The sequence below is a fragment of the Motacilla alba genome, chromosome 6, assembly GCF_015832195.1.
Source record: "Motacilla alba alba isolate MOTALB_02 chromosome 6, Motacilla_alba_V1.0_pri, whole genome shotgun sequence".
Lineage (NCBI taxonomy): Eukaryota > Metazoa > Chordata > Aves > Passeriformes > Motacillidae > Motacilla > Motacilla alba.
Genome location: NC_052021.1, coordinates 12,221,598 through 12,245,675, shown reverse-complemented (window position 1 = coordinate 12,245,675; position 24,078 = coordinate 12,221,598). Strand labels below are relative to the sequence as shown.

The 24,078-nt window shown below is 40.9% G+C and overlaps 1 protein-coding gene across 7 annotated transcripts in view; it reads left to right on the top strand.

The window, feature by feature from the left end:
- Positions 1–24,078, top strand: part of ZMIZ1 (zinc finger MIZ-type containing 1) — a 339,352-nt gene that overhangs the window by 232,860 nt on the left and 82,414 nt on the right. The window contains exon 1 of one of the 7 annotated variants that reach the window (XM_038141496.1): positions 4,721–15,569. The exons of 5 other annotated variants lie outside the window; for them this stretch is intronic. The gene's annotated coding sequence lies outside the window, so the exon portion shown is untranslated. Of the gene's footprint in view, positions 1–4,720; positions 15,570–15,593; positions 16,158–24,078 lie in introns of those variants that run through there. One more of the 7 variants, XM_038141497.1, reaches the window with a different exon arrangement.

Genomic DNA, 24,078 nt, shown 5'->3' with positions numbered 1-24,078 from the left:
AGTAACATTTATTTTTACTTATTTGATAGTGCAAAATCGCAGCCTGTGTACAATACAACAGTAAGTGACTTCTAGAAAGGAGGGGTAGGAAAACCAGGCTGAGTTTGTATTTTTATTTAAACATGCTTTTAATTTTGTTAAGGTTTGCAGTTTGAAATTAGAATTTCAGAGATGTAGTAGCTGTCTGATTTCTGTAGGTGATACTGTGTTTAAGGAAAGTAGTTTTGAAAAATGGAAGTCTTGCTGAATGTTTGCTGAAACTGAATTTCATGGCCACCTTCACTCACAGTGATGGGAACTGATCTGTTTGTCCCCCTCATTTTTTCCCAGTGTATCATCTCCCCAAGCAGAAAAACCTTAGGTGGATGTTCTTTTCTGTCTGGGCTCTTCTGTGAAGTAAAGAACCTAACCTGGCTTCTGGAAGATGTAGCTAGAAATCAGGAGGCAGCCAGTTGCTCAGGTCTGGGGCCATCACCAGCAACGCCAGTGCAAGTTGGACACTTGGGTTCTGGGGAGTCTGTCCCCTGGCTCTTCTCAGTGGAAGGCTTCTGCTGTTCTGTATGCTGGAGGTGTAGTTGCGAAATCTGGGTTGTTGCGGTATGCCTGAGACCCATTAGAACTGAGTAATGTTTTGCATTTTAAATATTTACTCTGGTTTGCTTAGTTTCCCTAAGAGTTTAAAGGCTTGATACTAAATTGGTGGGGTTTTCCCTGTTTTTTTTCCTTAAAGGAATGCAGTATCTCTTATTGGTCAAACCTTGCTTAATGGACTTTATATCTCCTCAGTTACCCATTATTTTCTAAGGCACAGGAAGGCAAGTGAGAGGAGAGGAAGGATTTTGAAGGTTCTCTATTGAAACTCCTGGTGTTGTTTATTTTTTAAATTCTCCTAAATACTCATTTTAGGAAGTGACATAATTGTATAGACCTAATTTCCTCAAGGCTCCGTGTGGTCTTCATCCACCTTCTCAGATGTTGTCTCCAGATGTTTAAAATCACTTCCTCCCAATTAAACATCTGCTCCAAAGGGACGAAGTGTAAGCCCACATGTGTCTGAAAGGCCAGTGTACGCAGCAACAGTTCTTGTTAGTAGATATGATGGAAACATTTTCCCTTGCCTGAGCTTTTAATGCACAGACAGTGAGAAATTGCTCTGCTTATTGAACTCCATGGGGGAGACTGGGTGCTGGTTTTAATTACACATTTTAAAGTGCCCTGCATCTTCTGTGTAAGTATTTTGTGTGTCTCCTGTTCAAGGTTGTCACTTGCTCTACCATCTAAGGTTATTTGCGGTCCACTTAGGGTCTTTGAGATCGAAAGTAGTGATGTGAGCTGATATATTGACTTTACTATTTAATTAGAGGGAATATTAAAAAAACCCTCTCTTTTTATATTATAAAAGCCTCTATTTTATTTTATTTATATTTTACTTTTATCTTATTTTTAAAACTTGGTGCAGTATGTCTGTTGTACCAAATGAGGATTATTGTAGCTAGTGTCATTCTTTGATCAATGCCTAGTAGTCTTTTCTTGGACTGGCAGCAGGGTAGATGTATGCAAGAGAAAAGAGACTGTGAATAAATGGTAATAACAGTACTGTAACTGGGAGAGGAATGGAGAAAATAATAGATTTTTTTAAAAATTGGTTTTCAGAGGTAGAATATTGAGTATTGATGACATTATGTAAAAGTAACAAAAGATGAAAAGAAGTTAGTTTCTGAAAATGTCAAAGAAAAATAGTGGGTTTGTGCCATAGGGGAGAAACCAATAAAAAGGAAGTAGTGGCAAAAAAACCTTTGCTGATAGAAATTCATCAATTTATGGCTAACCTAACACTTATATGGAAAATTAACCTAAAGTACCTACAAGAGTTTGTGTGTGCATGTTTATGAGGGACTATGCTGTTAGATAGTATCATTCTATAGGTTGTTACTCCTTTGGTTACATCTTAGTCTGCAGGCATGCAAGCAGGTGGTGAAAGAATGATGTGCTTTGCTGTGTCAGTGCTGTGGAATAGATGTTTTCAAGGAGTTTTTTTCAGTGGGGGCCAGTGGAGGAAGGCAGTGAGAAAAAACCCAAATTCCACGTATGGATAATGTTCCAAGGATCCAGCCTAGTGACTAAGCATTAAATGACAAATGTAAAGTGAAACATTTTCAATAAATTAACATTTGTGAAAGCAGAATCCCTTAAGCAACAATCTCTGAGTTCAAGATGCCAAATTTGGCCATGTAGGCACGAGAGCTGAGCTGTGACCAGTGTGCTCATTGTGTTGTGCTGCTGAGCAGCTGCTGATGGTAACGAGATAAGCCAGGCCTTATCACAACCCAAGCCATAGCAAAAAGCCACTTAGCCAAGTGAACAGAGTTTGAAACGGAATTGTTGTAGTCACATTCTTGATTGGAATATGTCCTTTTAAAAGAAAGAAGTATGTCACTCAAAGCCTTCTTAAATACATAATGTTACCTTCTTAAAGAAGTTATTGAAAAACTTAGTTCTTGCCTTACTCTGTTTATTAGTGAGCTAAACATTTGTTACACCAACTATAGTCAATGTACTCTAGGTACTCTCTGTCCTAAGGAGGTGACATCATCTGCTGCAGTCACCAAAGAAGAAAGTGCAGAATTTTCAAAGGATGTAATCTGTGGTTTATCTGGTGGCCTGACGCAGTGCTGGTTGTAGCGTCGTTCTAGTGTTGATGTTACTCACTGATACTCTCATTGGTCCCATATGAGATCACTGCCATTTGTGCTAAGAAACTCTGCACACATTTTGAAGGTCCTTGCTATGAGTAACTTGTACTGAGATAGACAGGAAAGAGAGTAAAGGAAGGCAAGGGTTGGAACAGAAGAGGTGGGAACTGACTTAACCCTGTCAGAGAACTGGGAACTGCTGTCTTGAGTCTTCCCACTGCCTTTGTCTCACCATTATTTTTCTGCTGGTGCCTTTTTTTGAGAGAGAAGATCAAGAATTTACAGAGTTTATGGTCATGACTCTTCCTCCTGGATTTGAGATTGTGCTCTTAAAAGTGAGTAACCTCCTGTGGAAATGGACAGTGTTAACTCAGTTACATGAGCTTTTAGACTAATTACAATTTGCCACCATTAGGTCTCGTCTGAGAGCAGTCAGAAACCCAATTTAACTGAGCATCTCAGTTTAAGGATCATGTTTTTATGAGACTGTTCAGGGCAGTGCAGTCAGTGACAGAAGGGAGCCAGTCTTGCCACAGGGGACTGAGTGTTCTTTATCAGTACCTGGCTCAGTGCCCCTAGAGCATGGTGACCTCCTCACCCTCTGCCTGTGGGATATACCAACAGCCAGTGTCTGTTCCCTGAAGTGAGGATAGCAGGTGAGCAGTGGATTTGCTGTTAAGCACTGCTATAATCGATTACATTAATGTGTTGAATTCCTCCCAAGCAGGGCTCAAGTGGCGACACAGTGACTTCTTTCCTTTTTCACTTCTCTGTTTACTGTCTTTGTAAATAAAACCAATTGTACTGCTTTTATTTCATAAGATGCTGGGCAAAATGTCTTCTTTTCGATGTCTCTGTCTTTCTTTCATTTATAAATGCAGAAAGCAAAGTGTGCCAGGTTGCTTGGGAGAATTTGGTCTAATTTGGAGGAATCCCCAGTGTGGCCGCCTCCCCAAAGCACACCTCAGTCTTGGAAGCTGTCCCTTCTCCTTGCTGCTGCCCCCCAGAAGGTAACAGGGGTGACTGCTCCCTCTGTCTTGGTTGCTCCTCCCAAGGGCACCACTTGCTGCTCTGGCAGTTAAAAGAATGTATGGATTTTCCTTCAGGTTTACAGTCCATGTTTGAGCTTACTTGCTAGCTTGCATTGCAGCTGATTGACACAGTCATCTTCAGTACTGTTCTGCACACTACAGAAGTGTTTTCACACAGGTTTTTCTCCTTACCTTTGCATTCCTCTGTTTGCAGGATGAGTACCGTGCAAGAACATTGTTGCTTAAATATCAGCTCTTTAATCTGATGTAATTATTTAGAGAATGTTTTCATGTTTTTGATGAAATTAGATCTCTCAGTCAATACTTTGTCTGAAAGCAATATAAATATTTTATCAGAATCATGTAAATTGTGTTACATATTTTGGTAGGTTTAAGGTTGTTACTTGCCTTCCTGTGGTGTTCTGTAGGGATTTAGACCTTTTTTTTATGCCCATGAATTATTCTTGCTGTTGTATAAGGCAGTGTCAAAGTCTTAAGATTTTAGTGTACTTTTAAAGTTAAAAGTTAACAAAAAGTACTGATAATTTCTGTTATGTTGGTATTCTAATCCTCCTTGTGTCTTTGGGCAGTAGTGTAATTCCAGTGATTAGTCATAAGAAAATTACTTACATAGGGCCCATACATGTTCAGTTTAGTTCATCTCTCCCTGCAGCACTGGTGGTGCTTAAAACAAAACATTGATTTGATCAGTGGTTTGGTTTTCTTCATTTCTCATCATAAATTGATAGAATTTGCATGTTTATTCCCAGAGTACAGAAACTGCTTGCATGGGTCTTCTGCTTTTGCTTCTACATAACTCAAAATTTAAAGATAGATGGGGTTTTTTTTCCTGATTGCTCTGTTGCTTTATTTTGGAAAAAGTGTTCAGTAATGTAACTTAAGCTGCAACAGAAAAAAAAACAAACCAAGAATATGCGTGTATGTGTATTTTATTATTTTTTTTAATCTGGAGGCCAGTGGAGAGAGTACAGGTGAATAGGCATGCGCTAGGTGAGAAGTGTTATCATATATGACATTCCCTGGAAGCCAGTAAAACCACTGAAGCAAGAGTAACCACCTATAGCCATGTACACTACTTCCTAAAGTCTTTTCTGTAGAGGTATTGCTAACAAAAATTAAGTGAAACCTTTTTGTTTTCATAGAGAACCCAAGCAAAAGTCTGTTTTCCTTGTGTGGAAAGATAAAATTGTGCTATAGACTTGAAATAGTTTACTTATAGTGTAGCAGGGTTTGCAGTCAGTGGGATGTATCTGGAATGGGAGTAGGAGCACAGAAGTGACATATTGAGGGTTGTTGAGAAACTAGGGTTATCTCTCTCCCATCTGCCCGTTTGCATCTAAAACTGATTTTATCTTTGCCTCTGTCTTTCTCCCCCTTAGTCCCAGGGGTATGACAAGATTTCCAAGAGAATTAGAAGGCAAATAAGACTTCTCACCTTGCTGAAATAGTCATTTCTCTCTACTAAATGAGGAAGCTGTTGAGGAGTGGTATTGAAAGTTACTCATTAACTTCTTTGCTCTGGCTTTGTAAAGCTGACTTCCATTTCCCCCTCTGTGACTTTGATACAGGAGTTTATGGCAGACCCCCATGATTCTGGGCTGATTGAAGTGAGGAGACTCAGGTCACTAAACTTGGCTCCTTCAGTAGAGATAAGAGCTACCATTAAATCCCAGAAAGAAACAGCAGATCTCTCATGCAGATAGTACTAGAATATAAACACTAATTTTGTCAGGGCTATAAATATTAAAATCATAGGCCTTCACCCAGAAGAATGTCTTCAGAGAGGTAAAGGTGATTCAAAGCAAGAGAAAGGCAATTTGGGGTGGATATCCTGTATGTGAGAAAATAGAAATGGTTTTGATGAGATCTGAGGCACTGTAGAAGTTTCGTCTTTCCTTCTGCGAAGCCCCTGCCTCGTGAAGGTTTGTCATTTCTAATACCTCATCACAGAAATCATCTTTAAGCAAAAGCAAAGATGCTTTTTCTATCAGTGTTGATTTCTGTTAATGTCTCATAATGCCTTGCCTAAAGTAAAAAGAAATGAAACTTCTGTAACTATTTCTCTTAACTTTGGTAAAAAACAGTTTGCTTGCACTCAACTAGCTTTTCTTTGGAGGTATGAAAGTATATTACATCTCCTTTAAGAAAAAAATTTAACATGAGCTTAAATTCTAAACCCCACACAGCTTTTTTCCATCAGCAAGTCCTCCAGGCCCAGATAAGTGGCTTGCAGAGTAACACCGAAGTGTTTTAAGCCTCACTGAAATAACCTGCCAGCACTTTTGAATTGAAAATGTTGATTATAAAGGTGCACTAGTCAGTAAATAGTTAGAAGAGTTGACATTGACTGTTTGGCCAAAAGTTAAAAGCTGTGGTAATGACCTGTGGTTTCTCGGTTCATGGATGTGCTGAACTGAAAATCTGTTAAAGATGCTTGTAGCAGCAGGAGATTTAGCACTTTTAGAAAATCAGACCCAATTATGCTTTCTGAAGTTGAAGTACCCAAAATTTGATTTTCTCATCTTCTCCAGATTGTACTCTCTCATTTAAGCTGGTCTCATTGCACCTGAACTTTCACTTCAGTTTTTGAAGTTAGAGGAGATACTTGAGTGTGTGTTCTCGAAGTACTTTAAGTAATTAAAAGAAATTAAGTTATTAAAATACAGTTGTCTGGTTAAGCTTTCAAAGAATATGTTCAACTGTAATGTTTATTTAACAGTGGATTTAAATATGAAACAAAAAGTAAAACCACATTGTGGCCTAAGGAAACATGCCAAATTTTCCTGATTTTACTTTGAAGGCTTCATTAAAAATAGCTTGCCATCAAACTTCCCGTTTTAAAGCTTCTGCTGTGAAATATTTAATCCTTAACACTCAGTCTTTTGACTGTGGACAGTCAGCTCACCAAGGTGACAGTGGACAGAGAGGCTCAACTGACTCCTATTGATTAAAAAGAGGATAGTTCCTGTCATTCACAGGGAAGGATTCTAGACTTGATCAAAACATCTCTTGGGACAAGATTCTGTTCTGGTGCCTGTAAATCATAAAAGCACAACTTCTGTGAAACTCTGCATATGATGTTGCAGGAGAGAAGTAAGAAACAGTGTTAAATATTGTTGGATATTTTCCAGAATATGTGTATTTTCATTGCTATACTATTGCTTTATATTCTGTCAGAATGTAAGTTATTTAACAGATGGATGTAGTTATTAGAAGATCTTGAAGTGTGAATATTCCAAGGTGTAGACTTGCTCTTAGACTCAAAGTAGGCTAGATCTCTGCTAGAAATCTTCTAATAAAGTAGGATATGTTTATATGTATGCCATAAGTCTTCTTTTAGTGGTATCACAGAAACCCTCAATTGTAAATTTAATTTAAGTGAGAGCCCAGTAAGGGCAATATAAGGCATACCCTCTTGCCAGTATGAACTGTGTCTGTGCTTGGTAGGAGCTGGCAGCAGGGCTGTCCTCTGTGGTTGTACTGCTAAAGATTTCTCAGGCCTAGAAGATTTTCAGCATCCTTTAAAAAATACATAGACTTCTGTAAAGTGAAATATACAGAAGATGGTAAAAAGAAAAACAAAAATGTGAGTGTAGCTGTTTGGTAGGAATGTGCCAGGTATATTTTGGTGACCTCAAAGTGAGTGATACTTTTGTGTAGTAATAGTTTGTTTTGGTAACATCATGTTCTACTGTACTCAGCTTATTTAACCCACAAGCTATGATGCTTTAAAGTGAAGCACAGTTTAAGAAGGATTGAATGCTCTTACTGGAATCCCTCTATATCTATATGTAGGTAGATGATTATTTATCTTGACGGCCTTTGTATTTTGTTCTTAACTGTTGTATTTTCAGTATTTCATTTGAGAAGATGCGATTTTGCTATCTATGTAATAAGGAAAATTCTTGTTAAATCTAAGTATTAGGTAGTGAAGGGTTAAAAATCTGTGGTCCTAATAATGTAGAGAAATGCTGACACAAGTTCTTCAGTCCTTTTCCTGACAGAACACCCATCTTTAATTTGCTCCTCTCTTTACCCATATAACATTGTACATCTGTCCTTGAAAGCAGCTCCTGCAGCATGAGCGTAGCCAGTGGAGTCAATTTAGCAAAGGTTGCTGTCTGTGTCCTAGCAGAGCAGGCAGACAGCCTGGAGCTATGACTTATAATCAACTGAACAGGTATATGAATAATTACTAAAGATAGAAACCTCTGTTAATTGCTGGGTTTAATCCTGTTCTCATGAATTGTTACAGAATCACCCCCTCTACCATTAACCATCACCCTCCTCCTAGCATTAACATGTCAAAATGAGCATTTTTCTCAGATCAAAAGTAATGTAGTAGATTTGGGAACTTTTTTAGTTTTAAGATTCTTGCTAGTGTTCAAGCACATCAATACTCTCTGGGAGTCCTTTATATCCTCTTGGAAGCTTTGAGGCCTTGAAGTATTTGGAGTTGACTGAGAGCCGATTTTGGCAGTTTCTGGAAGCAAAAACTGATGTTATGCTGTTGTTTCTCTTAAAATGATTGTCTACGAAGAAGTTTCTTTAACTGTGAGCAAAGCCACTTGCTTTTCAGACCATTCCATTTTTTTCTTCAATCACTCTGATTGTCAAAATGGAGAAAACTATAAAGAATGCCTCTCTCCCTCTAGTTCTATCCTGCTGGTAATACAGTAATCTTCAGTAAGTGGGAAAAATTAAGGGATGCTCTTAGAAATTGATTAGAGTATGAGGGAAGAGTGGCAGTGACTGCATTTGGTCTTCACCAAGAGCATTTTGCCTTATTAGGCTACTCAGCAAGCTAAACTGTACTTCATCTCAGAGTCCTCTAAAAATAACTCTGTATGGCTTTCTGGCACATTGATATAAAAAGTGTATGATGATGGTACATGGGGTTGTTTAAATACAAAGCTAGAAGCATGAGCTGGCCTCCAAATGATGAATGTCTTTGTATTCCAGGATGGAAGCTTTCCAAGACAGTGATGCATAGCCACCAATTTGTAACTTTTCTTTTAATTTGTAACTTTGGATTTTATCTATTTGATTATTGTATAACCCCTCATATGTGTGATATGGCTTCATGAAATGTCTGAATGCACTTTCAGTGCTTTTCTACACTCCACAATTGATTTGAAGAAGTGACATTCGGTGTTGTTTTCATAGAGTTTTTAAAAATAAATAAAAATAAAAAAGCACTGCATCTCACCTTTCTCATTTTAATGCTCTCACAGTTCACTGATAGCGCAGAGAAGAAGTTCTGTCGTGAGCTTTCCTGTGTATAGAATGTAAATTGTGAGGGTAATGAAGGACATATCTTCTCTTTACATCTTTTCTTACTGCATTTATATGCCACTCAGGATGTTTGTATCACATTCCTTCTCACAACTGATAGCTTCCATATATTAGTGGATTGGTTTTAAAAAGTAATAATAAAAAGGATATAAGCAAATAGCCTAGATTTCCCCTCAAACCTATTTTTTGGAGTAGAGGCAGCTGGGTGAAATGGGACCAAGAGGAGTCCCCCTGCAGAGGGGAAGACAACTCCAGTGGAGCCAGAAAAGCAGAGCAGCAGCTCCTGACACTGCTGTGATAGGGCTGGGGTATGAAGTGTCAACTGGATATGAAGACTTAGGAGGAAAAGATAAAGGAAAATTGTCACTGGGATTGCCTATTCATGGAGGGCTTATTCTTTTGAAATCTTAATGGGGAATATTCATGCAATTTATATTTCTGGAAAATAATTGTGAAGAGTCAAGCCAGTTCAGTCTGGATTTACAAGGCCAAGAAGTGTTCAGGTGCCCTAGCAGGGCTTCCACTTTCCAAGCTTCAGTTTCATTTACTCTTTTGCATCCCATTACTTCTACATTGCCTCACAGGCTGCTGTTCTAATAGTTTTCTATCTTCTTTCAGTGAGACCTGATTAAGTTGCTGTCTTCAGAGCTGCCTTCTTATTCCCTTGAACAATTAATCAGGGGGAGAGAAAGCTTAGCTCTAATTAACCCACAGCTTGCCAGAGGTGGGGCTTCTGCTCTATGCTCAGTAAAACCAAATATTTTTAGGGAGAATATATTCTTAACCATCTTGAAAAGCAGGAGAAAAAATGGCTTATTGAAGTGCATACTAAAACTTTCTTGGAGAGGTTGTAGTCCTCATTACATTTGAAAGTCTTGCTTTATTATAACAAAGTTTTTAGTACTTTGCAGAACATATGAATGCTGAAAGATCTGTTTGAAATCTAAAGAACAGTTCATCAGATATTCCCCCAAAGTGGTAGAAGGTTAAAAAATGTCTTAAACTACATGAGGACAATCAAGCAGCTTGCAAGATGTGGTATAGAAATATTTTATCAAAGCTTAGTGAAAAATCAGGATGTTTTTGAAATCCACTTGATCATGCTGAAGAAATGGATGTTGAATGGAAAGGGCTTCAGTTAATTTTTATTTCTTTCTGATTTGCTAGAGATGTCATGAGCTCTAGCCCAGGTATCAAGAGGCACTGAAAGCCATTTGTGCCATGCTGCAGTTTACCAAGGAATTCCACGAGAAGCATCCAGAAGTTAGAAGAACAATGAAGCTCCCATGTAGTGAAAAGCAGATTTTAAAACATGCATTAGCATTTGTAGCAAAATAGATACATTAAAATAAGGGCAGAGCATCACAGGTGGGGTATGTTGCATCTGTCTTTAAAATTGCCCGATGAACAAGTTGGGTTGTGAGGTGGCAGCGGCAGTGGCTCTGCTGTGTGTGAAATAGTGCTGGGGACAACTCTGCGCTGATGCCATCACTACAGTGATACCTTACGTCTGCAAAGCCCCTCTTCTGACTGCCACACCACATTACAGACGGGATTTTTCCTTAGTGTACTTTTTTCTTGATTTCTGCGTGCTTTGGTTACTTTTGCTTCGCAGTTTTCCATAAAAGTATAGCTGTGAAGAGAACCAAAGATACGAACATAATGAATGGCTTCACTGTGTATTTCTGAGTGGTTTTTGCATTGTGATTTTATAGATCATCTTGTTTTCTGCACATGGTAAAGACATTAAATTAAAAGGGAGAATGAAGGAAATAGAGATTAGAAAATTGTAACATTATTAGATGGACTTAAAGTGGATCTCCCTTTCCAAATATTTTTTCACTTGTTCCGCAGAGTGCCTAAAAGTCTGTCCTGAATCTTTGCAGAGGCTTGAAGGAGTATTGTTTTGTAATGGGGTAACAAGAACATGAGCATGTTCAGGGCCTTGAAAGTTAATAGGGCATAAGGGCTTTCAGAAGATTTTGAGTGTTTTGGTCCAATTGCTGTGTGCATCCAAAACAGCATTTGGTGTTTCCAGATTCAGATCAGAGTTAACTAAATGTTAACTAAAACATTTAGTTACCAAGGGCTACAAGCAAACAGTGGTCATGGGCAGCATGGAAAAAAACAGATGCTGTGTTACTATCTTTTGTAACACTCCTACCTTTGTTTTAAAAAGCCTAATGCAGAAGGTTGCCAAAGGGTATGCCCCTTACTCATAGAATTCTTTGCAGTGTAGTAATCTCTTAACTTAAACAGGATAGGACTCAATCGTGTGAAAGGGTCTTTTTTTACTGTGCTTTTAAATACTGGGTTTTCCTTCCACACCTCTTCTTGGAAGGAGTTTATTTGATTATGTAAAAATGGGTTATGCATGAAAGACACTTGATGCAGAGTCAAAGGATTTTCATTTTTGTTTTTTCAAGTACATGGTTGGTTTTTTACTGGGATGCAGCCCTTAGATTTATAACAGCTTCAACTGATTCAACCTACTGTGAAACATCAGGAAAAATCGACGAGGCCACTGATCCATGTATTCTGTGTATTTCAACTATGTAATTGTAAGCCTTCTAAAGAGTTTTTTGAATCCCTTGAATCAATAGTAAAATATATACATATGCAGGGAACTAATTCTTGGGCAAATAACCTGCTCTAGACAAATATTGTAAGGAACTACCCTGCTGTGTTCAGCAGTGCAGCAAAACTGGAATGAATAAAGATTGGCCCCTGAGATAAACCTTTAAATCTTTGGTCATAGAAAATTTGCATTGCTAAAGGATTATATTGTGACTCAGTGGGCAATAACTGCTATTACAGTTACTTGAAGAGATTTTCCTTACCCATTTATGCTTCCTTTCCCTGCTCTTTTCTCAGCATACCTCTCACAATGATGTTAGAGTAGAACATGACGCTGTCCCTCCTGTACAGTCTTCTTGATAGTGAAGTATCCAAACAGGTGATTTGTTCTCCACCCCTCTGCAGCCTCTCCTTCTTTTGCTGTTGGTGGTCTGCATTTTTATTACAGGTGTTGACCTATTTTATTAAGTTTTTGCAATATCACCAAAGAGGGGCAAGGCAGGAGAGAAGTGAGAATTATGCCCAAAGACTATCTCACTTGAAGCAGTTGAAGATAAGGATCGTGCTGTTTGTGTTGAGCAATCAAAGGCACCTGAACATATGAAAGTGGTTCACATCATTACCTTGCTCACCATAAAAAATTGGAGTTCCATGGGCATGTCTGCTGCATCATCACAACTTAAGGACAGGCTTCTGACTTCTTAAAAATACACTTTTCAGAGAGGTGTCTTGCCATGAAGAGCAAAGAGCAATGCTGTAAGAACATGACTTGCTTCTGTTCCAAGCAGTGGCTGACAGGATTGAGATTTGGGAAGTTTGGTGGTAATATTGTTGTGCATGGACATCATATGCTAAACAGACAAATGTTGCCTCCTACTTTGAGATAAGCAGGACTTCTCTGAAAATCTTCCAACTCCTCCCCTTAATCAGCTAGAGGTGGTCCAAGTAGGGGTCTCCTCTTCCCCCCCCTGTAGCACTCAAACCCCTGTCTCCCCTCCCCTGTGGGGCTGAGCTGGGACAACAGCCAGCGGCAGGCACACCCCCAGACACTGAGATCCCTGGGGCCTCAACAGAGCCCCACAAAGCACAGCCAAAGAGCCTGCTCTCCCACCCCTGCATAAAAAAAGGTGCCTCATAGTACAGACCTGCTTCTCCCAGTAGTATGTGTCTTCAGTGAGTTGTGTTAATAGTTATCATTGCCTGAGATAACCTTCCTTGTGATGTAATTTGACATACTGCTGTCAGAGGGGCTTAAACATAGTAATCTTTAAAAATGATTGGGAATTTGCCCTAGAGAAAAAACTGTTATGATTAATTTCTACAAATGATAAACCACTCCTCCTTCAAAATACTGCATGCTATGAAGTGTGATTTAATCCATTTGACTACAGAGCCTGATGCTTCTGACAACTGTGACTCAAATGTCATCACAGAAAGTGATATTTCAAGTGGCAGGGTGGGATTAGAAACCTGCTGAAGATTTGTCAAAGGAGAAGTAAGTACATAATTTTTAGATAAGTGATTTGTCTACTCTAAACCACTTCCTCTGAAAGACAGGCAGCTTTAAAAGAGAAACTTACACTGTTACACTAGAAAGAGCAATTTAATTGCAGAGAGATACTACTTGTGACGGGAGGTAGAGAAGAAAACATAGGACACTGGGGAATGTGTTTTCTCTAAAGAAAAAATGAAATTACTTTTCACCCTCAGAAAATAACTTGATCAAGGCTTGTATGAAGTAGGAGCCAGTCTCAGTATCTGGGACCTTGCGACCACCTGATACGTTCTTGTTGCTGCTTTGTGTTTTTTCAAAATACAGCAAAACACTCTGATAGCTTTGTGTGAAAACTCTGTAAATGCAGTAAAACCTGAAACAAGTACAGAAATGTTTATTCAATCAAGAATTCATGTAGCTTTAGAGCAATTATCAATTTCATTCACATCCACCAAGTCTGAACTCTTTGACAGTCCCCTAAAACTTGTACTTCCTATACCTATTCTGCCAGTCTAGCTGCATAATTAACACCACCTAAACGATCTGTCTACTCTGAAAGGCAATGAAAAAATTGTATGAGGTTCTGTACTTTTCTTCCATGTGACTGAATCTAAAATTTGACCAGCTGCAACGGAAACTAGATTTTGTGTGAGAGTTTGTTTCAGCAGCCCCATGGGTCCACCTGCATCTATGAGGACCCAGCTGAAGGCTTGCCCAGGCTGTACAGGTGTGGGACAGTGCTGAGTCCTGCACCACCTGTAGCAGCCGTGTTGTTGTGAAGGCTTCCTTCAGCCACACTTGATCAGCTCTGAGATTGCACAGATTGTGGAGGGTTTGGTTTGCAGCTCTGCCTGGTCTGATGGCTGTGGAGAGAAAGCAATAACCCTGCCTGACAGGCTGACCTTGAGATCCTACATCAGGACTGGAAGTTAAGTGAGAGCACACATTACTCTTACCTGTTTGCAGTGGATTCCCTGGGGGGAAAAAACAGAACACGAAATCTGACAATGCTTTTTTGTGGAATCATTTTTCAGAGAAGAGCTGCTCTTTGATATCTGTGATAGTTTGCTGCTCCAATCTGTCATGTTGCCAACTCTCTGCTAAGGTGTTTGGGAAGCACAGTTAAGTGACTGTAAGCATGGCAAGGGAAGCTGGGGCCATTTTTTCACTGAAAGGAATTCTGCTGGAGTGACAGTATTGTGTCTCAAGTCCTCTTGTTTGTGTTTGTATTTTGTTTGTTTCTGGCTGGAACCTGCCGGCCGCTTCACTGCGAGGGGGCCGGGTGCGCCTTTAAGAGGTGGAGGTGCCTTTGTGCAGGTTGTGCGGGGAAGGAAGTGGCACTGCACCGCGGAGGGTGGCAGGAAAAGGCTGGTGCTCGGCTGGCCACAACTTAAACTGCCAGTTTTCCCTTTGAGAGGCAGCAAAGAATTGTCACATTGGCTTCCTGGGGGTTGATTGTTTGTTGCCTTTTTTTCTTTTTTTCACCCCCCTTCGGCGCTGTCAGTTGAAACTCTGACCACCGCAGGCACAGCTGGACGTGTTTAAAACTCTTCCATGGGCAGCCCACAACTGGCAGTGGCGTGGGAACGGGTGTTGTCCTGGGAGCAGCGTGCGCCCGGCCAAGGTGAAGACCTGAACTCGCAAACGCAGCTCAAGGCACCGGGCCGGGCGGGCTGTCCCGCAGGTGACAGCGGTTCCGGTGGCAGCCGCAGCCCCCTCCCGCCTGCCTCAGTTTCCCCTGGCGGCGGAGGGACGGCGCCCGTCGCTCCGCCGAGCGGGAGCGCCGGGGCGCCCTGGGGCCCGCAGCCGGCGCCGCCGCTGCAGCGACCTCCCCCGCGGCCCTCCCGGGCCCGGCCCGGCCCGCCGGTACCCCCTGCCCGGCCCGCCGGTACCCCCTGCCCGGCGCAGGGCGGCGGCCGGTCCGGAAGGAAACTCCCGGCCGCGGGGGCCGCCCGCCCCGGGCGCTGCTCCGCCGCCCAGGCTGCCCTGGACGCTAATTAGCATGACTAGTTTGATGGATTTAGTCAACAGCATTCAGCAAACAGGGTAGGGGGGAAGCAAGGGTACGAGATTTCCCAAATCTCGAGACTTTTCAGCCCCGGTGCCCTTAATGGTTTGTTACGCTGGCTCGAACAAGTGTTGGTTCCAATTAATTGATCGAGGGGATTTATTTTAGTATTTTGACTGGGTGCCAGAGACAGAGGCTTTGTCCTAGCGTTTTAAGCACCACCCCTCCTTGCAAGTTTGAAATGTGAGCTGCCTGGGTGGTTTTTTTTTTCCTCCTCTCTTTCTCTCTCTTCCTTCTGGCAAAGTGGCTGTGGCTGCGTGTGTGTGTGCGTGTGCGCGTGTGTGCACGAGAATGAGAGAAGGACGTAGCTCTCTGTGTAATGGGAAAGCAAGACATGGATCACTAGAGACAGAAAAGAGAACCATCAATATCAGTAACATGCAGCCGAGGTGAGATTTTTCTGAGTGTTTGATTTTCTTAAAACCCTTTCGGAAGATTTACAGCAGCCTTCTGCCATGCTGTATGCCGAAGACGTACTCCTAAGCAATGTCATAGGGATGCTTACATGTCTATCGCCGTTTTAGGTCTGTTCGCGTACGTGTGAAGTTTTAAAGCTTAACCTGATTCTCTTTATTGTCTCTAGAGGGTTGTAGCTTGAGCACAAATAGCCTGTTGGCAAGTACGGCATGAGCCCATTAGCAAGACTCCATCTGTGATTGGTTTTGCCTGGAAACCGGGAGACAAGCAATGAATAATTGATGCGTGTTGTGCAGTAGCTGGACAGGCAAAGAGGAGAGAGAGAGAGGGAGAAACAGAGCAGGGTGCCCTCAGAGGGGGAGAGCGAACAAGCTTGAAAATAGCTACTGGCTGCCTTGTGCCGAGATGAAGGCAACCCCGGCTGTCTTTGTTCTGCACTGGCTGGTTTCTGCCTAGAAGTGTTTGCAGACATATGTGGCCTCTCTGCAGCAGCAGAGGCAGGCGCGCAGAGGAGGGGCGGCAGAGGAAGCCCGGGCTGGTGAATGGGATGTAACTCGGGGGTAAGTTGGTTCCGGGGGGGCGGCGGCGGGAGCGGGGCCGTGTGCCGGAGCGCGTTCGCCCCGGGAGAGCCCGCGCCCGTGTGCGTGCCCGCTGTGCGAGTGTCTCGGTGTGTGTCCGTGCGTGTGTGCGGGAGCGGGTGCATTGTGGGAGCGATGGCAGCGGGCTCTGCCCTGCCCTGCCCCGCGCCCGGCCCGCCGCTGCTGCGCCGCTCCCACCGCCCGCATCCTGCGGCTCGGCCCGCGGCGTTCGGCAGCAAGCTTGCCGGCTGCATCTGCAGTCGTACGACCAAAAGGCAACACCAATTATCAGTGGCCTTTCCTGCAACTTTAGCCTGTCTGGCGCTGTCAGAACGTGACAAGCTGTTCTGCAAACAGCAGTGACAATACTGCTGCCACCATTTCATTTTTGCTGTCTTTATAAAGACCTTGCCATGCAGAACTCACATCTGTGGCGAGTGCTTTCATAGAAGGTCTCAAAGTAGTATTAGTATTAATGACAGTCTCGGGTATTCCAGTTGACAAGTTTTTTGCCCCTTATGTTGAGTAGTAACAAGTGTCTTGTTTATTTGTTTCCTGTGTAAAAACTAAAAAGGTTACTTAATTTGCATATGCTTCAAGGAGTTACCATAAAGTTTCAAACTAGTGATGCCAGACTGGAAATCGGGACGTTAGTTCTATTGTTTAGTTTAGTTAGTTGGCTTAATGCAAATAGTATTTAAAAACTGAATAAAATAGCATATATCAATGTATGCCAAAAACAAAACGCAAAGGATCTATACAGCTTCAGTGTTTGCCATTCAGATGTTGACAGCACAGTCTGTTGGGGGAAGAGAGGTTGCTATTGTAAATAACAGCTCTTTGAATTGTTAAAATCGCTGTGTAAGGTAAAATAGACTTGGCATTAAGTAGCATCGGTGATTCTGGATCCACTAAAGCCACTGTCAAAACAAGTTGTGACTTTAGTCATACAAACTGTTTGTCGTGAGTTCAGGTGAGCCCAGTATAAAATCCAGTTAAAAATCCCTTACTATCTGTCATCTTTTGATGAAATAAATGCTCTCTGTAGACAGCTCATGAGGTGAACTGGTTAAATTGAACCCACATTTATGACAACTTACCTTGGCTCATAATACTATAGAAGACAGTGTTCATTCTACAAATATGTAGATTTTAGAATTAAAAGTTACTGTGGAGACAGTTTCTTTCAAGAAGTGATGTCTCAGGTTAAGCTAACCAGGTCATTAGGCTGGGGTGACCTACGAAAAGCAATTAGCATGACTGAAACACTACTTGGAAATGGAAGTACATAAAACTAAGATCCAGCTAAAATTGCTCTACATTGCCTAATATTTCCTGTAGTTTTTGTTCAAGTTAGAAATTTATTACAGTTATAGTGGTAATAAAGTAATTATCAGCATCTAATCATGCATAAAAGTGGAAGTGCCTCTGAGTTGAGCAGCAGCATGTCTTTCTATGCTGTCACCAATCTGCTTAGCAGAATTTTGTTCCTCTATTTGCCTAGCATTTAAATTGAGATGGCAGCTAAAGTGCAACAGAACATGTGAAAAAAAAGTTTGGGTTTATGTAAATTTATTTTAGTAGAACTCAGTCAGTAATGCTTCATTTAAGTGAACAGAAGAGTATTACCAAAGGCTTGGTATCAAATTTATGGTCAAAGTTTGATTTAAAAAACTACTTAACCTTGTCAAGTTAACACCACCTTTACCCCTTTCTGGAGGAACCATCAGAAAATCCCTGGGGAAATACGTCTGCAAGTGCAGTGAAATTTCACTGGTAAAGAAGTCATCTGAATGAGCGAGGTACAGTTTCATGTTAGCAATTGAAAATACTGATCATAAGAGAGATTTGAAACATAGTCATAAGCCTTTAATCTTGTGTAGATCATAGTAGAATGGGTACAAATGTCAAAGCTGTGCGTGTCAATGTCTCTGTGATCCTGGCTGAAATGTTGCTGTGTTCATATTTCAGTGAAACACATGCACTCTCTTGGTATTACTTGTGCTGAAAGTAGCATTTAGTCCTGGCACCCTTATGCTGGATGAATGCTCCAGGAACATCAAAGAAAGCTTGTGCACATATAGTGGACAGGGGACAGCTATTGGTTAGAAAGCAAAGAAGCGGAGCATGCAAACCAACAATGAGAGAAAACTAGAGGGTACTTAGGCTCAATGAATAAACAATTTGTTGTTGTAGTAACAGGTGCTGTATTAATTACAGTGAGAGAGTTTAGAGAGAATAGTCTGGCAAAACAGGCTTGCTGTTGCCATAAGAGTTAGTACAGCAATTAGTTCAAGAGAGTCTCTGAATCCAATGCCCCAAGCCCCTGCAATTACAAGATGTGTAACTAAGACAAGAGAATAGTGTTTTTCTGTGTCACGAGGTAAGCTGAGGACACAGAAGTTCCCACGTTATCCTCAGTTGTCACTGGAACTGTGACAATGCAAGGCTGCTTTCTCATGATTATTACATCAGCAAAAGGGATATTGCTGATCAACAGTGACCAAAAATCATTAGAGTGAAGCCATCAGGAGACTCTCACTCATGGGATGGCACGACCGTAACCTTTTTTTCTCATAAAAAAAGAATACAGTGTAGATGATATTTAAAAATATCAAAAGAGCTAATAGGGAAGGAGCTAACGAGCAGAAAACAAATCACCCCAAAACCTTATCTTGTTAAAATTATGTTTCAGAGATCTCAGTGAAGGTGCTCTCTGGTTTGGTTCCTCTCAGTTGGAGAGCAGAGAGTGCCACAGGAAATACCTTCCTCTGAGGCTGCTCTGGCTAGGGGAACTTGTGTTTTCTCTCGGGTGGAACAAGCAGGAGAAGCTCCTCCTAGCAGACTGCCATGAAACTGCTTGCAAGCAGCTGGACAGCAAGGTTTTTGCTCAAGGAAAAGTTGCTTCCTCCCAGTGCTGCTCAGCTGTTGCTGCACTGTTGTTCAGTGCAAGTAGAGCTGGGTGATCTAATTGAAGTCTCAGAAGCCTTGCTGGGCATGTGGAGAGCAGTACAGGCTGAGCAGATGGTTCACTACTTCTGGTACCTTGAAAGATGCAGCAGAGACATATCCAGAGGGCTTAAAAAAAAAAAAATCATGTGACAAATGACCCCACTGTGTGTCCACTAAATTTCTTAGAGTTTGTTTTCCTTGTACTGCCTTTCCAGAGGAAACCAGAAAGTTCTGTGAAATAAACCAGTAGACACGACATCTGTTTCACTGTAGTATGGTGTTACTAGTTGTTTCTTTGAAGTAAGCAAAACAAAAAAGAAATATATTAAAAATAACTAAAAATTAACACACTTGAAAGAATCTATTAAGTTAATATCATTTGGCTCTTCTAACAGCAGGATAGGAACTAAAATACCATGGCGTATACCTTGTTCTAAAATGCTGAAGCAAAACAATGTTTTGGTATATAAAACAGTTGTTTTGGAAGTAACTAAAAACAACTTCAAGTTACTGAGCAAAACCTTTTAAAGGAGCATGTAAAATGTTGAGCTAGCCTTCAAATGAAATGGCTGTTTCACTAATTGTGGGAGGTACACCAATGTGCAGTAAAGCAAAGCTTTCAAGGCACAGGGAAGAGTGTATATCCACTTATCATCAGGGAGAAAGCAGCCAGCCAGTCTGGCTTTCACTGACAATTCGGTAGGGAAACAAGAGAAACCCAGAAAGATCACAGACAGGTTTTTTATTTCTGTTTTTAATTGGAAGTTACTTAAAGAATTTTCTCCTTAAAATCAAGACAAAATATAGTTATAAAGAAAAATGAGTGGCATTGGGACAGTTATTACTTCAGTAGTGTGGAAGGCTGCCACTCAGCCCACCTATAATAAATATTATAACATTTCTTCAGTTCTTGATGTGGATCATTCTTAAATATTCTCTGGATTGTTTGTGTGTTACTAATCCTGAGTCTTAGGTTGTTTGGGATCATTCTACTGGCAGCAATCCCGTGCAACCAATGACAATTTTACCTATTTCATAAAAAAAAAAAAAAAAAAAAAAAGTTAATTTTGTTCTCAGTTGTCTTTATTAGTACCAATAATATGTGCTGATAGCCAGCTAAGCTCCTGGTTCTTGTTTATTGTAACTAAAGTACAGTTCTCAACATTTTGATGAGTAACCCTTAATGTTTGTTTATAAACTTCTTATCTTCAAGCTGAATTTTGTTGTTAGTAGTTTGTGGTTTTTATACCTCCTCAGTGCCCCTTGCATCTGTTAAATTAAGTTTCAGGGGGTAGGCAAGCTGGACTCTCTGTTGAGATCCTGGAAGCAGACAGAATCCCACAATTGTTGGTGAATACAAGCTTGTAGAATGCTGTTTGGATATAGTGTTACAGGACCTGGAGAGTTCATTCTTTCACAATCTTATCATTAAAACGATCTGTACTGGATTTTCAAAATCATTCTGACCTAACTTAGTTACAAATAAAGTGATTAGAGCTTCAGTAGAAGCAGAACTAGGGCGGATGGGAAGAGCTAGGATTCTCACAAAAAGCACTCCTTCACTTATTCTTGACTACCTTTTTGTGGTCAGCCTGAGAAGGGAACAGGGAGAACTAACAGGAGTTTGTCACAGGACTCCCTTCAGTTCTCAGTTAGCTATGCTAACCAGTTTTACTGACCTACTGTTTGCTTTTGTAATTTAATGTATTTAACATTTACTAACAACCTTATTTCTGCATTTGTATGTAGTAGGAAAAGAAAAAATAGTGGGGATGGGGGTGTTGTGCCACTTAGTGCCACTTACTTTACCATATACCAGGCCAGACTTGAAAGAAGGTGTTAACAGTACTTTTTACTGTCTTATCTACTGACACTATCCAACTGTTTTAGCAAGTTAAGGTTTTCAAGCATCAGCCTAACAGCATGGCTTTCAGAGGAGTCTGTCATGATTTACTTATTCATACAGATTGCAGTGGCTTATGTAGTCTTGATCCTGCTTGATCTGCCAGCAGTATTTGCTCCTATTGATCACAGGCTGTTATTTGACTGCCTTGAGCAGCTTGTAGGTCTCCCTGGCTCTGTTAGCAGGGTCTGCTACGGATACTTCTCAGCCTTCTCATTTTGCTGCTGTCAGTAATTTTAACTCCAGATTTCCTGCTCAGACAGATACTGTGCAGAATTGTGTCACACTGGTTGTGTAAGTTCAGTAAGGAGCACCTTAGTGAGCTGTGGTGCTGAGCTGGGGCTCTGTCCTGATTTGGCTGTTGGCTCAGGTTTATAATGGGTGTTTGGCAATATGCCTGGCTGTCATGTGTAGTTGTGTGTAAAAACTCCTCCTATGCTAGGTGTGATAAAATACCATATTTTTGGAAATAACCAGCAGTTCTTCATGTTCCTATACACCTTTGCATTCCTACTGTTTTTCCAGTGACAGGGCAATTGAGAGGTTAGTCTGGCAGAAACTTAGAAACCAGTTATCTTCCACATAGACAAGTGCTATTAAATTGTCCTGTTTCAGCCCACTTTCCAAATGGTTAATATATGTTTTCTAACTATTCTTTGGGGTGGAAAAACTGTAGTTCCTTAATAGGCTGATTTACCTGGAAGGTCCTTGAAGTAATTTGTGTCTGTCAAGACATACACTTCATTAGAGCAAAGTTGCAGTAGGATCAGGTTAGAAACAAATGTTCATGTGAGTTTATATATGTTTGTAGTCCATTAGTAATGGAAGATTTTAATTTTTTTTTTTTTTTTACTTAATGACATTACAACTTGTAAATATGCTTTTAAGATCTTGGCAAAATGGAAGCGTAGGTGGTCCTTGTATATTTTGTGTTTCTGGCTTTAGTACAAGACTGACCTTCTTTAGAACACGCAGTTAAGTGTCTGTCTGTTACTGTTTGTGACACCTTGTATCATTTTGATAGAACCACAGCCCCACAGATGGTCTTTGAGCAGACTTGCAGGCTGGCTTTTTGAAGTATTTGAGATGGAAAATTATGAGGACCAAGTGATTGTTACTTGCAGGGAACACATTTATAATATGTGATGACCCACTCCTTTTCTCATGTTTCTGTCTATGTAGACATATCTAGTAAAACTAGGATGTTAGCTATCTGGCTTGCCTGACATGCAGCAAACTTCCTCTTTGTCTCTGCATCTACAAAAAATATCAGGGAGATTAATTCTCTCACAGAGAGAGTTTGGGACTTTGGAGAGTTGATCACTAGTGTGCAATACCCCATAATCTTGGATTTTGTATTTTGTGGTAAGCAGAACAAAGGATACAGTTTATAATATTTGCTAAGTTAAGAGTAGGTTATAGGAGATCAAAAAATGGAAGTTTTGAAGTCCCATCTTAAGTGCTGACTTTAAATGACTCACTTGAAGCACTCATGAATCATGTTGCAAAGGCAAAAATGTCCTTCTTGTTAAATGACTGTAATCTAAAATGTTATAGAGAGCCAAATGATTTATTGATGTCTATTTCTGAGGCGTTTACCTGCACCTGTAGCCAGCCCATTCCATTTATTTTGGCTTGCTGACAAATTAGCAGGCTATTTGTATGTCAGATTTGGTCAGTAGTCAGCTCCCACCCCTTTACATTCTGAACTGCTTCTAATTTAATTGTTTGTGGTATTGGCAATTTATTATCCAGATAGATGTCATTCAGGGGAGCTCTTCTGCATAGAGAAGAGAAAAAGCAGAAGATCTATTTGTGTATAGTCTCACAGTGCCTTGTAGAAAGCCAGTATGCAGAAGAGAGCAGTTTTCAAGCCTTTTCCATGCACACAGACAATGATCTATGCATTACCTTTCTTTCCGCTGGTTCGGAATGTCAAATATTAGGTTTCATATTTAGTGGTTGAAATAAGATTAAGTCTGTGATTATGGCCATTGTTGCTGTATCCAGACACCCCTCCAGAGTGAGCAATCCAAATTACATATTGGAGCTTTAACTGCATGTGTAAGTTGCATAAATACTCTCAGGGGGAGTTGAAGCAAGCGTTGCCACCTGCAGTGGTTATGTTGCAGTGCTTGAGTAAGTTTTGCGGGGTATTGAAGGCAAAATTACTGTTTCTTGCTAAATTGTTTTAACTGCTGGCTTAGATCTTCATCACAGTAAGAATCTGAGCGCTGCTTTTTTAAGTCAGAGTGCTCCACTGTTGCACAGAGGCAATTGCAGGTTGCCTGACCTCGGCTGCCAGGATGCCTCCAGCCCTGCTGCGCCTCTGTGGCTCAGCCGCTGCTGCCAGCTGCAGCTGCTCACTGCGTTTGCCAGATGAAGAGGACTAGTGAAATCTATTGTGTGGCTATGTTTTCTTCAGCTTAATTAATCTGATCTTGCACTCTTGAGTTTTAAGCAAGATAGGAAATTTGGGCTTTGACACGGCCAAAAACATTTTCATGTCACGGGAGCATGGTCTGTACTGGCCATCCTGGCCATCTGATTCTGCTGGGCTTCCCTGGGGCTGCAGGTGGGGGCAAGACTCAGCCATTGTTTTCTGCTCTCAAACAGCTCCACCGTTAACATTGCTGGCACTGTGCAGCTTGAAATGTTTTATGGTCTTACAGCCTACTTAACCTTTGATGTTTTCTGTCAGCATCTATTATGACCTGGTGGCCTATGGTTAGTAAAATGTGCCCTTGCAGGCTGCCAGATACTGTAATGGAATTAAGCCTTTAAAATTATCAGACCTGTCAAAGGGGATTATAATCCTGTGAGAGCTTTAAGTGGTTTCTTACCTTTGCTTCAACACACATTTGACCTGGTTGAAGTGGCTTCACTTGCTTGTTTTGTTTTTACTTCCTGTTAATATTTCTAAAACTGGGGGAGAGCAATGGGAGGAAGAAAATTCATTTCCTTGGCATCTTTATGAGGCGTCTCTTCACTTCTGTCCCAGATAACCTTTTTTTTTTTTCCCCCCACTCTCTTGCACTTGTAGATTTA